Consider the following 16238-nt stretch of genomic DNA (forward strand, 5'->3'; position numbering starts at 1 on the left):
GGTGCCGGCAGTGGCAGGGCCCTCGCATTCCCATGGTGGCTGGAGCTGGCGCGGCGCGGCTCCTCCATCCCGGGCATGGCGCGGGTGCCGGGCGTCGCAGTGCGGTGGCGCATGGAGTCATGGTGGGTTCCGGTGCTTTCTGCCGGGCTTCGGGCGGCGCGGCTCGTGGCAGGGCATGCAGTGGAAGCTGCGGTGATGGGGATGGCGGGCCAGATCCACGTGGCGGCGGCTGCTCGCGGCGCGGGCCGGGGCCGGCATCGTGGGGGGAGCGCGCCTAGCTACGACGGTTGTCCTAGGCTCCTGGCCGGCTGGCAACGCGGGCCTAGGTGGCTCTGGCTGGTCACCTTGGCTCAGTTCTCAGGCAGGGCAGATGGCGTCGGGGTGGGGGGGGGGCTCTGCTCTGCCGGGACGTTCGGGGTCTCGATTGGGGCAGAGAGACGGGGCACGCTTCATAGGTGTGTAGTGACGTGGCTGTTGCCACGGTGCAGGCGGCGCGGGGAGGCATTGGCGACCTCCTTCTCCTAGATGTGTACGGGGGCAGGTGCAGATCTAGGGTTTGTGCTCAGGCAGGCCAGATCTGGGCCCGGGGTGGATCGAAGTGCGTGCTTCAGGTAGGAGAGGTCGGGCTTTGCCCGGGGTGTGTCTGCGGGTGGTGCTTGTGCTCTCCTTGCGGGCATGGTGGTCGGAGGTGGGGACCGCAGTATTTCAAAAAATTCCTACGATCACCAGAGATCTATGTAGGATATGCATAGCAACGAGAGGGGAGAGTGTGTCTGCGAACTCTCGTAGACTGAAAGCGGAAGTGTTTAGTAACACGGTTGATGTAGTCGAACGTCTGCACGATCCAACCGATCCAAGTACCGAATGTACGACACCTCCGTGTTTAGCACACGTTCAGCACGATGACATCCCTCGAGCTCTTGATCCAGTTGAGGACGAGGGAGAGTTCAGTCAGCACGACGGCGTGGCAACGGTGATGATGAAGTTACCGACGCAGAGCTTCGCCTAAGCACTACGACGATATGACCGAGGTGTTGAACTGTAGAGGGGGGCACCACACACGGCTAAGAGATTGTCTGTTGTGTTTTGGGGTGCCCCTACCCCCGTATATAAAGGAAGGAGGAGGAGGCCGGCGGCCAGGGAGGAGGCGCGCCAGGGGGAGTCCTACTAGGACTCCAAACCTAGTAGGAATCGCCCCCCTTTTCCTAATCCAAGAGGGGGAAGGAGGGAAGGAGAGGGAGAGGGGAAGGAAGGGGGGCGCCCCCTCCCCTAGTCCAATTCGGGCTGCCCTTGGGGGGAGGGGCGCTTAGGGAGTCCTAGATTAAGGGGTCCTCGGACGACCGGACTATGTAACATGGGCCGGACTAATGGGCTATGAAGATACAAGACAAAAGACTTCTTCCCGTGTCCGGATGGGAGTCTCCTTTGCGTGGATGGCAAGCTTGGCGTTCTAATATGTAGATTCCTTCCTTTGTAAACTGACTCTGTACAACCCTAGGCCCCTCCGGTGTCTATATAAACCGGAGGGTTTAGTCTGTAGAGGCAATCATAATCACAATCATACAGGGTAGACTTCTAGGGTTTAGCCACAACGATCTCGTGGTAGATCAAGTCTTGTAAGCCTCATACTCATCAATATCAATCAAGTAGGACATAGGGTATTACCTCCATCAAGAGGGCCCGAACCTGTGTAAAACATCGTGTCCCCTGCCTCCTGTTACTGTCGACCTTAGACGCACAGTTCGGGACCCCCTACCTGAGATCCACCGATTTTGACACCGACATTGGTGCTTTAATTGAGAGTTCCGCTGCGTCATCACCAGAAGGTTCGATGGATCCATCAATCATCTACAACAATGCTGCCCTGGGGAATGCTTTCCTCCCCGGTCAGATCTTTGTGTTCGGTGGCTTCGCACTGTGGGCCAACTCGCTTGGCCATCTAGAGCAGATCGACACCTACGCCCCAGGTCACCGAATTAGTATTGGAAACTTGGACCATGTTGCTGACATTTGAGGAGACTTGATCTTCCAAGGATTCACGACCGCAACCTCCACTCTGGCCTTAGAGCCGAAGCGCGTCGCCAGGTCCGAAGACAGGATTTCTAAACCCGTCGGACTATTTGTGGCTACTAAGCCCAGTATGGGAGAGCCGGAGGAAGCAGTGTCGCCGAAAACCATCACAAAGCCGGACTCTTCCTCGGACACTGGCTCCAAACTCTCGGAGTCAGCATCGTGTGAGCTCGGCCGAGGAATCCCCTTCCCCCATACTCCATAGATTCTCTTCTCCCTGGCCAAACCTCACCTTTAAGTGAGGCTCTGGACTTGATGCGAGCCCTCGTCATTATGAAGGAGCAACATTCGAACTACACCCAGCCCGGACTAGGGGTTGAGACCGGGGAATTTTACGTCCCACCCACCACCCACTTCATCGCCACTGTCGAGGACTTAACTGACATGCTCGATTACAGCTCCGAAGACATCGACGATATGGACGACGATGCCAGTGAAGAACAGGCCCAAAACCCAGCATTTACCGTATGCTGGACGGCCACCTCTTCGTATGACGTGTACATGGTGGATACACCCGAGGGTGACGGCGATGATGAGAAAAATCCAGTAGAGGATAAACCTCCCGAGATACAACCAAAACGCCGACTGCGCCGCTCTAAATCACGCCGCAGCAAAGACAACAATACCGGCACGAGAGACAACAATACTCCGGACGACGCCGAAGACCAAGAAAACCCCGTCGAGCAAAACTCTGAACAAGAGGATCGAGAGGATGGGCAAGTTAGCCCTGATGAACAGGCTGCAGACGAAGACTCGGAGGACAGTAATTACCTTCCACTCTCCGAGTATGAGGTCAGCCTCGGCGACGAAGACTTTATCGTGCCTGAGGAACCTCTCGAGCAGGAGCGCTTTAAGCAACGGCTAATTGCCACTGCAAGGAGTCTGAAAAAGAAACAACAGCAACTTCAAGCTGATCAAGATCTACTCAACGACAGATGGAGTAATGCCTTGGCAGCCGAGGAATACGGCCTCATGCACCCAACCAAAAGTTACCCGAAGTGTAAACTGCTACCCCAATTTGACGACGAGGCCCTCGAGCCTGCGCCATCAGCGCGTAATGCGGCTGACCGACCACCTCGTGGCCGGGAAAAAACGACAACTAAAGCCAAACACCAGCCCATACTACCTCGCTGTAAAGGTAGAGACATAACAGCTCGGGGATACACATATGAGTTGCGGCAGGACCTGAAGAATAAAGTAGGTCCGGCCAGGTCGATCTACGGATCGCGGGTGCGTGCCCTGACGTGCGAAGAAGAACATCAATCCAAACATGAAAAGCATAATCACACCCGGGCCGAAAGTCGCAGACGGACGCCATCCGAACTACGTCGTGACCTGGCCCGATATAGAGGCGCCACACACCCCCTCTGCTTCACTGATGAAGTAATGGAGCATGAATTCCCAAAAGGGTTTAAACCCGTAAATATCGAATCATATGATTGAACAACAGATCCCACAGTATGGATTGGGGACTTTCTTCTCCATATTCATATGGCCCGCGATGATGATCTTCATGCCATCAAATACTTCTCGCTAAAGCTCAAGGGACCAGCTCGGCACTGGTTGAACAGCCTGCCCGAAAACTCCATTGGCAGCTGGGAGGACTTGGAATACGCCTTCCACGATAACTTCCAAGGCACATACATCTGACCCCCGGATGCCGACGACTTAAGTCACATAGTTCAACAGCCCGGAGAGTCAGCCAGGAAATTCTGGACAAGGTTCTTAACTAAAAAGAACCAGATTGTCGACTGCCCGGATGCCGAAGCCCTAGTGGCCTTTAAGCACATCATCTGCGACGAATGGCTCACCCGACACCTCGGCCAAGAAAAGCCAAAGTCCATGGCGGCCCTCACGGCACTTATGACCCGCTTTTGTGCGGGCGAAGATAGTTGTCTAGCCCGTAGCAATCATAATGCAAGTGAACCTGGAACCTCCGAAGCCAAGAATAGCAATGGCAAGCCCCGACGCAACATGCATAAGCGTCGAAACAATGGCGACAATACTGATGACACGATGGTTAACGCCGGATTCAGTGGCTCCAAGTTTGGTTAGCGAAAGAAGCCATATAAAAGGAACAATTTGGGTTCTTCCAGCCTGGACCGCATACTCGATTGTCCATGTCAGATCCACGGCACCCCTGATAAACCAGCCAATCATACCCACCGGAGTTGTTGGGTCTTCAAACAGGTCAGCAAGTTAAATGCCGAAGACAAGTAGAAGGGGGCGCAAAGCGAGAATGACGACAAGGAGCCCCGTCCACCGAACATGGGGGGTCAGAAGAAGTTTCCCCCCTAGGGTAAAACAGTGAACATGATATATGTTACCGATATCCCCAAGAGGGAGCGCAAACGTACTCTCAGGGACGTCTAGCGATAGAGCCAGTCGCCCCAAAATTCAACCCATGGTCGTCCTGTTCGATCACCTTCGATCGCAGGGATCATCCGACCAGTATCCGTCATGGCGGCTCAGCCGCATTGGTCCTCGACCCAATCATTGATGGATTCCACCTCATGCGAGTCCTCATGGACGGTGGCAGCAGCCTCAACCTGCTCTATCAGGATAAAGTCCGCAAAATGGGCATCGATCCATCAAGGATCAAGCCCACAAAAACTACCTTTAAAGGAGTAATACCAGGTGCAGAGGCCCGCTGCACGGGTTCAATCACATTGGAAGTTGTCTTCGGATCCCCGGACAACTTCCTAAGCGAAGAATTGATCTTCGACATCGTCCCCTTTCGTAGTGGCTATCACGCACTGCTTGGACGAACTGCATTTGCTCGATTCAATGAGGTGCCACACTATGCTTACCTCAAACTTAAGATGCCTGGACCACGCGGTGTCATAACAGTCAATGGAAGCACGGAGCGCTCCCTCCGTACTAAGGAGCACACCGCGGCCCTAGCAGCAGAAGTACAGAGCGGCCTTAGCAAGCAGAACCTTAATTCGGTGGCCAAGCTCCCGGACATTGCCAAACGAGTCCGTACTACTCCGCAGCAGGACAGTACAGCCCATCAGGAGCTCGACTAGCAATTCGACCTCTATCCCAGTCCTGACCAAATGACGGTGTACGTACCGCGTGTACATAACTACGCACTCAAAATACCATGGGCCTAGACGGAGGCGTAACTTGATTGTGGTCCATCATACGGCTCCCACACATACTTTTCCTTTTCTTTTTTTACCATTTTTTGGTCTCTTCTCCACAGGCCCCTCTCGACGGCCTGATGACCGGTACTTTTGAAGGACGGATATACCAAGGCGACAAGCAGCACAGGCGTGTGGGGGAATTTCTAGATGTTCTTCTTGATGATCATTCTACCTGTTTACAGGACCCGCACGCAGCTCCCCCTTGGTCTTGGCATGTTAAATAGGCATGTTTCTTATCACACTATTTGTACAAATATGCTTTGACGTATTACTCAAATTATAAGGGAAACGGTTTGCGGCTCAACCTACGTGGCACTAGCTTACTACTTCATTTTATTTCGCTATTCTTATCAATTGCACTCGTACACTTTGGTACGCTTTAATTCGCCAGGGGCTTTATTATGCTCCATACTATGCCAACAAAGTCCGAGGACTTCTTATAGTATAGTTCGGCACCCTGAATTTTAGCATTATATGCATCAGCTCCGAATCATGTCTTTGGTCAATAGTTGGGTTGCCCGGCTCTTGTGCTTGCTACCTTACGTTCCGTCCTATCGGCTAGGGTAGTAAATGGAGAACTACTGCGATTGTGTTTCTGGTTTATCCGAGCAAACACCTCAGTACAGAAAGCCGAAAACTGGCTGTCATGATACAGCGAGAGCTGGTCAGCTATTCGGAGGTTACAAATCTTTTGCGATTTTTCCGCATTATGTGACGAATCGGCCTTTACCCGATCAGGTGTCTACAGCACCCTAGTCCAGATTAAATACTAACTAGGGGTTGCGCCTACTTTTATATTGTCAAACTCCTATGGCTAAGTGAGAGTGATAAAGCCACATAGTCCGATTGCCTAGTTCGTTGCGCTAAACACCTCCTTCAAGGACCAAACTCTTGGATCAAGAGTGTTTAGATTCATCCCGAACACCCCCGTACTACCTACGTGGCGGCTGAAGCCGACGACTGGCCAACTCTCAGATTAAACAAAACGGCCGCATAGGAGGTAAAATTTTCAAACAACAAACATTATATTACATAACACTTTGTTTCACAATACAAGAAGGGATAACATGAATGACTTCATTCAAAGATACATCTTTCGAACACTGGCCCTCTACAATGCCGGATCCCTTCAGGACATCATCAAAATACCGCTCAGGCGTGCGGTGCTCCTTGCCCGCGGGCGGTCCCTCGGTGGCCAGCTTGACGGCGTCCATCTTTGACCACTGCACCTTGACACGGGCGAAGGCCATCCGCGCACCTTCAATGCAGATTGACCGCTTGATGGCATCAAGCCGAGGGTAGGCATTGACCAGCCGCTTCATGAGCCCGAAATAGCTGTTGGGTATGGTGTCGGTAGGCCATAGATGGATTATCAAATCCTTCATGGCCAGTTCGGCCACCCTATGCAGTTCGGTCAGCTGTTTCAGCTGATCGCTAAAGGGCACCGGATGCTCTGGCGCAAGGTATTGCAACCACAATAGCTTCTCCGTTGAGCTCCCCTCTTCCGCTCGGAAGAATTCTGCAGCATCAGCAACACTGCGCGGCAGATCCGCAAACTCCCCTGGAGAACTCCAAATCCGGGTCAGTAAGTGTTGGGGAACGTAGTAATTTCAAAAATTTCCTACGCACACGCAAGGTCATGGTGATGCATAGCAACGAGAGGGAAGAGTATCATCCACGTACCCTCGTAGACCGTAAGCGGAAGCGTTATGAGGACGCAGTTGATGTAGCCGAACGTCTTCATGATCTGACCGATCCAAATACCGAACGCACGGCACCTCCGAGTTCAGCGCACGTTCAGCTCGATGACGTCCCACGAACTCCAATCCAGCAGAGCTTCACGGGAGAGTTCCGTCAACACGACGGCATGTTGACGGTGATGATGTTGCTACTGACACAGGGCTTCGCCTAAGCACCGCTACGATATGATCAAGGTGGATTATAGTGGAGGGGGGCACCGCGCACGGCTAAGGCATCAATGATCAACTTGTGTGTACTAGGGTGCCCTTGCCCCCGTATATAAAGGAGCAAGGGGGGAGGCCGGCCGACCCCTGTAGGGCGTGCCAGGAGGAGTCCTCCTCCTAGTAGAAGTAGGACTCCCCTTTCCTACTCCTACTAGGAGGAGGAAAGGAAGGAGGAGAAGGAGAAGGAAGGAGAGGGAGGAAAAGGAGGAAAGGGGGGTCGGCCCCCTAGTCCAATTCGGTTTGGGCTAGGGGGGCGTGCGCCTTGCCTCCTCTCTTCCACCACTTGGCCCATGAGGCCCATTACCTCTTCCTCCTTTTCCCGTAACTCCCCAGTACCCCAAAAATACCCGAATCACTCGGAACCTTTCCGATGTCCGAATATAGTCATCCAATATATCGATCTTTACATCTCGACCATTTTGAGACTCCTCGTCATGTCCCCAATCTCATCCAGGACTCCGAACTACCTTCGGTATATCAAATCACATAAACTCATAATATTGATCGTCACCAAACGTTAAGCGTGCGGACCCTACGGGTTCGAAAAACTATGTAGACATGACCGAGACACGTCTCCGGTTAATAACCAATAGCGGAACCTAGATATTCATATTGGCTCCTTGCTACGTCTTGAGCTTGCGTTGGTTTTTCCCGAAGAGGAAGGGATGATGCAGCAGAGTAGCGTAAGTATTTCCCTCAGTTTTTGAGAACCAAGGTATCAATCCAGTAGGAGCCCACGCTCAAGTCCCTCGTACCTGCACAAAGCAATAGCTACCCGCAACCAACGCGATCAGGGGTTGTCAAGCCCTTCGCGGTCACTTACGAGAGTGAGATCTGATAGATAGAATATTTTTGGTATTTTTGATATAAAGATGCAAAGTAAAAAGTAAAAGCAAAGTAAATAGCAAAACAATATAAAAGTGATGGAGATTGATATGATGAGAATAGACCCGGGGGCCATAGGTTTCACTAGTGGCTTCTCTCGAGAGCATAAGTTTTCTACGGTGGGTGAACAAATTACTATTGAGCAATTGACAGAATTGAGCATAGTTATGAGAATATCTAGGCATGATCATGTATATAGGCATCACGTCCGTGACAAGTAGATCGAAACGATTCTACATCTACTACTATTACTCCACTCATCGACCGCTATCCAGCATGCATCTAGAGTATTAAGTTAAAAACAGAGTAACGCCTTAAGCAAAGATGACATGATGTAGAGAGATAGATTCAAGCAATATGAAATAAACCCCATCTTGTTATCCTCGATGTCAACGATACAATACGTGCCTTGATGCCCCTTCTGTCACTAGGAAAGGACACCGCAAGATCAAACCCAAAGCTAAGCACTTCTCCCATGGCAAGAACTACCAATCTAGTTGGCCAAACCAAACGGATAATTCGAAGAGACTTGCAAAGATAACCAATCATACATAAAAGAATTCAGAGAAGATTCAAATATTATTCATAGATAGACTTGATCATAAACGCCACAATTCATTGGTCTCAACAAACACACCGCAAAAAGAAGATTACATCGAATAGATCTCCACAAGAGAGGGGGAGAACTTTGTATTGAGATTCAAAGAGAGAGAAGAAGCCATCTAGCTACTAACTATGGACCCAAAGGTCTTAAGTAAACTACTCACACTTCATCGGAGAGGCTATGATGATGTAGAAGCCCTCCGTGATGACGTCCCTCTTGCGGCGGAGCTCCGGAACAGGCCCCAAGATGAGATCTCGTGGATACATAAAGTTGCGGCGGTGGAATTAGGTTTTTGGCTCCTGTTCTGATCGTTTGGGGGTACGTGTGTATATATAGGAGGAAGAAGTACGCCGGAGGAGCAACGAGGGGCCCATGAGGCAGGGGGCGCGCCCTAGGGGGGGGCGCCCCCCACCCTCATGACCGCCTCTTTTGTTCCTTGGAGCAGGGTCCAAGTCTCCTGGATCACGTTCGGTGAGAAAATCACGTTTCAGAAGATTTTATTCCGTTTGGACTCTGTTTGATATTCCGTTTATCCGAAACACTGAAATAGGCAAAAAACAGCAATTCTGGGCTGGGCCTCCGGTTAATAGGTTAGTCCCAAAAATAATATAAAAGTGGAAAATAAATCCCAATATAGTCCAAAACAGTAGATAATATAGCATGGAGCAATCAAAAATTATAGATACGTTGGAGACGTATCAGGCATCCCCAAGCTTAATTCCTGCTCGTCCTCGAGTAGGTAAATGATAAAAAGAGAATTTTTGATGTGGAGTGCTACTTGGCATAATTTCAATGTAAATCTTCTTAATTGTGGTATGAATATTCAGATTATAAAGATTCAAGACAAAAGTTTAGATTGACATAAAAAATAATAATACTTCAAGCATACTAATAAAGCAATTATGTCTTCTCAAAATAACATGGCCAAAGAAAGTTATCCCTACAAAATCATATAGTCTGGCTATGCTCCATCTTCACCACACAAAGTATTTAAATCATGCACAACCCCAATGACAAGCCAAGCAATTGTTTCATACTCTAACTTTTTCAAAACTTTTTCAATCTTCACGCAATACATGAGCGTGAGCCATGGATATAGCACTATAGGTGGAATAGAATGGTGGTTGTGGAGAAGACAAAAAGGAGAAGATGGTATCACATCAACTAGGCGTATCAACGGGCTATGGAGATGCCCATCAATAGATATCAATGTGAGTGAGTAGGGATTGCCATGCAACGGATGCACTAGAGCTATAAGTATATGAAAGCTCAAAAAGAAACTAAGTGGGTGTGCATCCAACTTGCTTGCTCATGAAGACCTAGGGCAATTTTTTGAGGAAGCCCATCATTGGAATATACAAGCCAAGTTCTATAATGAAAAATTCCCACTAGTATATGAAAGTGATAACATGAGAGACTCTCTACTATGAAGATCATGGTGCTACTTTGAAGCACAAGTGTGGTAAAAGGATAGTAACATTGTCCCTTCTCTCTTTTTCTATCATTTTTTTGTTTGGGCCTTTTCTCCTTTTTTTATGGCCTCTTTTTATTTGGGCTTCTTTGGCCTCTTTTTTATTTATTTTTCATCCGGAGTCTCATCCCGGCTTATGGGGGAATCATAGTATCCATCATTCTTTCCTCACTGGGACAATGCTCTAATAATGATGATCATCGCACTTTTATTTTTCTTATAACTCAACAATTACAACTCGGTACTTAGAACAAAATATGACTCTATGTGAATGCATCCAGCGGTGTACCGGGATATGCAATATGACAATGATGGAGTGTGTCATGAACGGAACGGTGGAAAGTTGCAAGGCAATATATCTCGGAATGGCTATGGAAATGCCATAATAGGTAGGTATGGTGGCTGTTTTGAGGAAGGTATATGGTAGGTGTATGATACCGGCGAAAGGTGCGCGGTATTAGAGAGGCTAGCAAAGGTGGAAGGGTGAGAGTGTGTATAACCCATAGACTCAACATTAGTCATAAAGAACTCATATACTTATTGCAAAAATCTATAAGTTATCAAAGCAAAGTATTACGCGCATGCTCCTAGGGGGATAGATTGGTAGGAAAAGACCATCGCTCGTCCCCGATCGCCACTCATAAGGAAGACAATCAATAAATAAATCATGCTCCGACTTCATCACATAACGGTTCACCATACGTGCATGCTACGGGAATCACAAACCTTAACACAAGTATTCTTTGAATTCACAACTACTCAACTAGCATGACTTTAATATTATCACCTCCATATCTCAAAACAATTAGCATGCTTCAATCTTTTCTTAGTATTCAACACACTCAAAAGAAAGTTTCACAAATCTTGAATACCAAGCATATTATTATTAAGCAAGTTACCATGCTATTAAGAGACTCTCAAAATAATTTAAGTGAAGCATGAGAGACCAATAGTTTCTTTAAAACGAATCCACCACCGTGCTCTAAAAGATCTAAGTGAAGCACATAGAGCAAAACTATAAAGCTCAAAAGATATAAGTGAAGCACATAGAGCAAAACTACTTAGCTCAAAAGATATAAGTGAAGCACATAGAGCAAAATTATAACGCTCAAAAGATATAAGTGAAGCACATAGAGTATTCTATCAAATTTTAATTCATGTATGGCTCTCTCAAAAGGTGTGTACAGCAAGGATTATTGTGGCATACTAAGACACAAAGACACAAATAATACAAGACGCTCCAAGCAAAACACATATCATGTTGGTGAATAAAAATATAGTTCCAAGTAAATTACCGATGGAAGTGGACGAAAGAGGGGATGCCTTCCGGGGCATCCCCAAGCTTTGACTTCTTGGTGTCCTTGGATTATCTTGGGGGTGCCATGGGCATCCCCAAGCTTATGCTCTTGCCACTCCTTGTTCCATGATCCATCAAAAGAATTCATCCAAAACTTGAAAACTTCACAACACAAAACTCAAAATAGAAATCTCGTGAGCTCTGTTAGCTAAAGAAAACAAAAGACCACTTCAAGGTACTGTAATGAACTCATTCTTTATTTATATTGGTGTTGAACCTACTTTATTCCAACTTCTCTATGTATTATAAACTATTTTACTAGCCATAGATTCATCAAAATAAGCAAACAACACACGAAAAACAGAATCTGTCAAAAACAGAACAGTCTGTAGTAATCTGTAGCTAGCGCAAGATCTGGAACCCCAAAAATTCTAAAATAAATTGATTTACGTGAGGAATTTATCTATTAATCATCTCCAAAAATAATTAACTAAATATCACTCTTCAAATAAAAATGACAGCAGTTATCGTGAGCACTAAAGTTTCTGTTTTTTACAGCAAGTTCAACAAGACTTTCCCCAAGTCTTCCCAACGGTTCTACTTGGCACAAACACTAATTAAACACAAAAAAACACAAACAAAACAGAGGATAAATAATTTATTTATTACTAAACAGGAGCAAAAGGCAAGGAATAAAAATAAAATTGGGTTGCCTCCCAACAAGCGCTATCCTTTAACGCCCCTAGCTAGGCATAAAAGTGAGGATAGATCTAGGTATTTCCATCTTTGGTAGGCAATCCATAAGTGGCTCTCATGATAATTTCATATGGTAATTTTATTTTATTTCTTGGAAATTGTTCCATGCCCTTTTTTTAATGGAAGTTGAAATCTAATATTCCCTTCCTTCATATCAATAATCGCACCAACCGTTCTAAGGAAAGGTCTACCAAGAATAATAGGGCAAGAAGGATTGCAATCTATATCAAGAACAATGAAATCTACCGGCACATAATTCCTATTTGCAACAATAATAACATCATTAATCCTTCCCATAGGTTTCTTAATAGTGGAATCCGCAAGATGCAAGTTTAGAGAGCAATCATCATAGTTACGGAAATCTAGTAAATCACACAAAGTCTTGGGAATAGTAGAGACACTAGCACCCAAATCACACAAAGCATAAAACTCATGATATTTAATTTTAATTTTAATAGTTGGTTCCCACTCATCATAGAGTTTTCTAGGGATAGAAACTTTCAACTCAAGTTTTTCTTCACAAGATTGCATCAAGGCATCAACAATATGTTTGGTGAAGGCTTTATTTTGACTATAAGCATGTGGAGAATTTAGCACGGATTGCAACAAGGAAATACAATCAATTAAAGAGCAACTTTCATAATTAAATTCCTTGAAATCCAATATAGTGGGTTTAGCAACATCTAGATTTTTATTTCTTTCAATCCCACTTTCATCAATTTCATCATTAAGATCTAAAAACTCCGAATTTTTAGAACGCCTTCTAGGTAAAGGAAGATCATATTCAGTTTCATCAAGATTCATATTGCAAAATAAAGATTTAATAGAAGACACATCAATAACTTTTAGATCTTCATCTTGATTTTCATAGGTACTAGAAGAACACGCTTTAATAAAGGCATCTTTGGAAGCACGCATCCTAGCGGTTCTTTCCTTACACTCATAAATTGAAATTCTCATGGCTTTTAGAGACTCATTGATATCATGCTTAGGTGGAATAGATCTAAGTTTCAAAGAATCAACATCAAGAGCAATTCTATCAACGTTCCTAGCCAAATCATCAATCTTAAGCAATTTTTCTTTAATCATAGCATTAAAATTCTTTGCGAAGAAATAAATTCTTTAATATTAGATTCAAAATCAGAGGGTATCTTATTATAGTTTCCATAAGAGTTATTGTAGGAATTCCCATAATTATTAGAAGGATTACTAGGATGTGGCCTAGGATTAAAATTCCCTCTATAAGCGTTGTTACCAAAATTATTCCTACCAACAAAATTCACATCCATAGATTCATTGTTATTCTCAATCAAAGTAGACAAAGGCATATCATTAGGATCGGAAGAAACACTCTTAGTAGCAAATAATTTCATAAGTTCATCCATCTTTCCACTCAACACATTAATTTCTTCTATCGCATGCACCTTTTTGTTAGAAGATCTTTCAGTATGCCATTGAGAATAATTAACCATAATATTATCTAGGAGTTTAGTAGCATCTCCTAAAGTGATTTCCATAAAAGTGCCTCCCGCGGCCGAATCTAAAAAATTTCTAGAAGCAAAATTCAATCCGGCATAAACATTTTGTATAATCATCCACAAATTCAAACCATGAGTAGGGCAATTACGTATCACTAATTTCATTCTCTCCCAAGCTTGTGCAACATGTTCATGATCAAGTTGTTTAAAGTTCATAATATCATTTCCAAGAGAGATGATCTTAGCAGGAGGAAAATACTTAGAGATAAAAGCATCTTTGCACTTGTTCCATGAATCAATACTATTCTTAGGCAAAGACGAAAACCAAGCTTTAGCACGATCTCTAAGCGAAAAAGGAAATAGCCTCAATTTAACGACATCATTATTGACATCTTTTTTCTTTTGCATATCACATAAATCAACGAAGCTATTCAAATGAGTAGCGGCATCTTCACTAGGAAGGCCAGCGAATTGATCTTTCATAACAAGATTCAACAAAGCAGTATTAATTTCACAAGATTCAGCATCGGTAAGAGGAGCAATCGGAGTGCTAAGGAAATCATTATTATTGGTATTGGTGAAGTCACACAATTTAGTAGTATCTTGAAACATCGCGACACACACGCAAACTAACACACGAGCAAACAAAAAGCAAACAGGCAAAAAGAGGCAAATAGAGAGGGAGGATAGGGAGAGAGAGAGGGCAAATAAAATGGCAAGGGTAAATTGGGGGGGAGAGGAAAATGAGAGGCAAATGGCAAATAATGTAATGCGAGAGATAGGGATTGTGATGGGTACTTGGTATGTTGACTTTTTGCGTAGACTCCCCGGCAACGGCGCCAGAAATCCTTCTTGCTATGTCTTGAGCTTGCGTTGGTTTTCCCCGAAGAGGAATGGATGATGCAGCAGAGTAGCGTAAGTATTTCCCTCAGTTTTTGAGAACCAAGGTATCAATACAGTAGGAGCCCACGCTCAAGTCCCTCGTACCTGCACAAAGCGATAGCTACTTGCAACCAACGCGATTAGGGGTTGTCAAGCCCTTCACGGTCACTTACGAGAGTGAGATCTGATAGATATAATATTTTTGGTATTTTTGGTATAAAGATGCAAAGTAAAAAAGTAAAAGCAAAGTAAAAAAGCAAAGCAAGATTAAAGTAATGGAGATTGATATGATGAGAATAGACCCGAGGGCCATAGGTTTCACTAGTGGCTTCTCTCAAGAGCATAAGTATTCTACGATGGGTGAACAAATTACTGTTGAGAAATTGACAGAATTGAGCATAGTTATGAGAATATCTAGGCATGATCATGTATATAGGCATCATGTCCGTGACAAGTAGATCGAAACGATTCTACATCTACTACTATTACTCCACTCATCGACCGCTATCCAGCATGCATCTAGAGTATTAAGTTAAAAACAGAGTAACACCTTAAGCAAGATGACATGATGTAGAGAGATAAATTCATGCAATATGAAATAAACCCCATATTGTTATCCTCGATGTCAACGATACAATACGTGCCTTGCTGCCCCTTCTGTCACTGGGTAAGGACACCGCAAGATCGAACCCAAAGCTAAGCACTTCTCCCATGGCAAGAACTACCAATCTAGCTGGCCAAACCAAACAGATAATTCGAAGAGACTTGCAAAGATAACCAATCATACATAAAAGGATTCAGAGAAGATTCAAATATTATTCATAGATAAACTTGATCATAAACCCACAATTCATCGGTCTCAACAAACACACCGCAAAAAGAAGATTACATCGAATAGATCTCCACAAGAGAGGGGGAGAACTTTGTATTGAGATTCAAAGAGAGAGAAGAAGCCATCTAGCTACTAACTATGGACCTGAAGGTCTTAAGTAAACTACTCACACTTCATCGGAGAGGCTATGATGATGTTGAAGCCCTCCGTGATGACGGCCCTCTTTCGACGGAGCTCCGGAACAGGCCCCAAGATGGGATCTCGTGGATACACAAAGTTGCGGCGGTGGAATTAGGTTTTTGGCTCCTGTTCTGATCGTTTGGGGGTACGTGTATATATAGGAGGAAGAAGTACGCCGGAGGAGCAACGAGGGGCCCATGAGGCAGGGGGCGCGCCCTAGGGGGGGGGGGCGCCCCCCCACCCTCGTGACCGCCTCTTTTGTTCCTTGGAGCTGGGTCCAAGTCTCTTGGATCACGTTCGGTGAGAAAATCACGTTCCCAAAGATTTCATTCTGTTTGGACTCTGTTTGATATTCTGTTTATCCGAAACACTGAAATAGGCAAAAAAAACAGCAATTCTGGGCTGGGCCTCCGGTTAATAGGTTAGTCCCAAAAATAATATAATAGTGGAAAATAAAGCCCAATATAGTCCAAAACAGTAGATAATATAGCATGGAGCAATCAAAAATTATCGATACGTTGGAGACGTATCAATTACTGAGAGGGCCCAGAGATACCTCTCCGACAATCGGAGTGACAAATCGTAATCTCGATTTATGCCAACTCAACAAGTACCATTGGAGACACCTGCAGAGTACCTTTATAATAACCCAGTTACGTTGTGATGTTTG

Source organism: Triticum urartu, chromosome 1 (genome assembly GCF_003073215.2).
Source record: "Triticum urartu cultivar G1812 chromosome 1, Tu2.1, whole genome shotgun sequence".
Classification (NCBI taxonomy): Eukaryota; Viridiplantae; Streptophyta; class Magnoliopsida; order Poales; family Poaceae; genus Triticum; species Triticum urartu.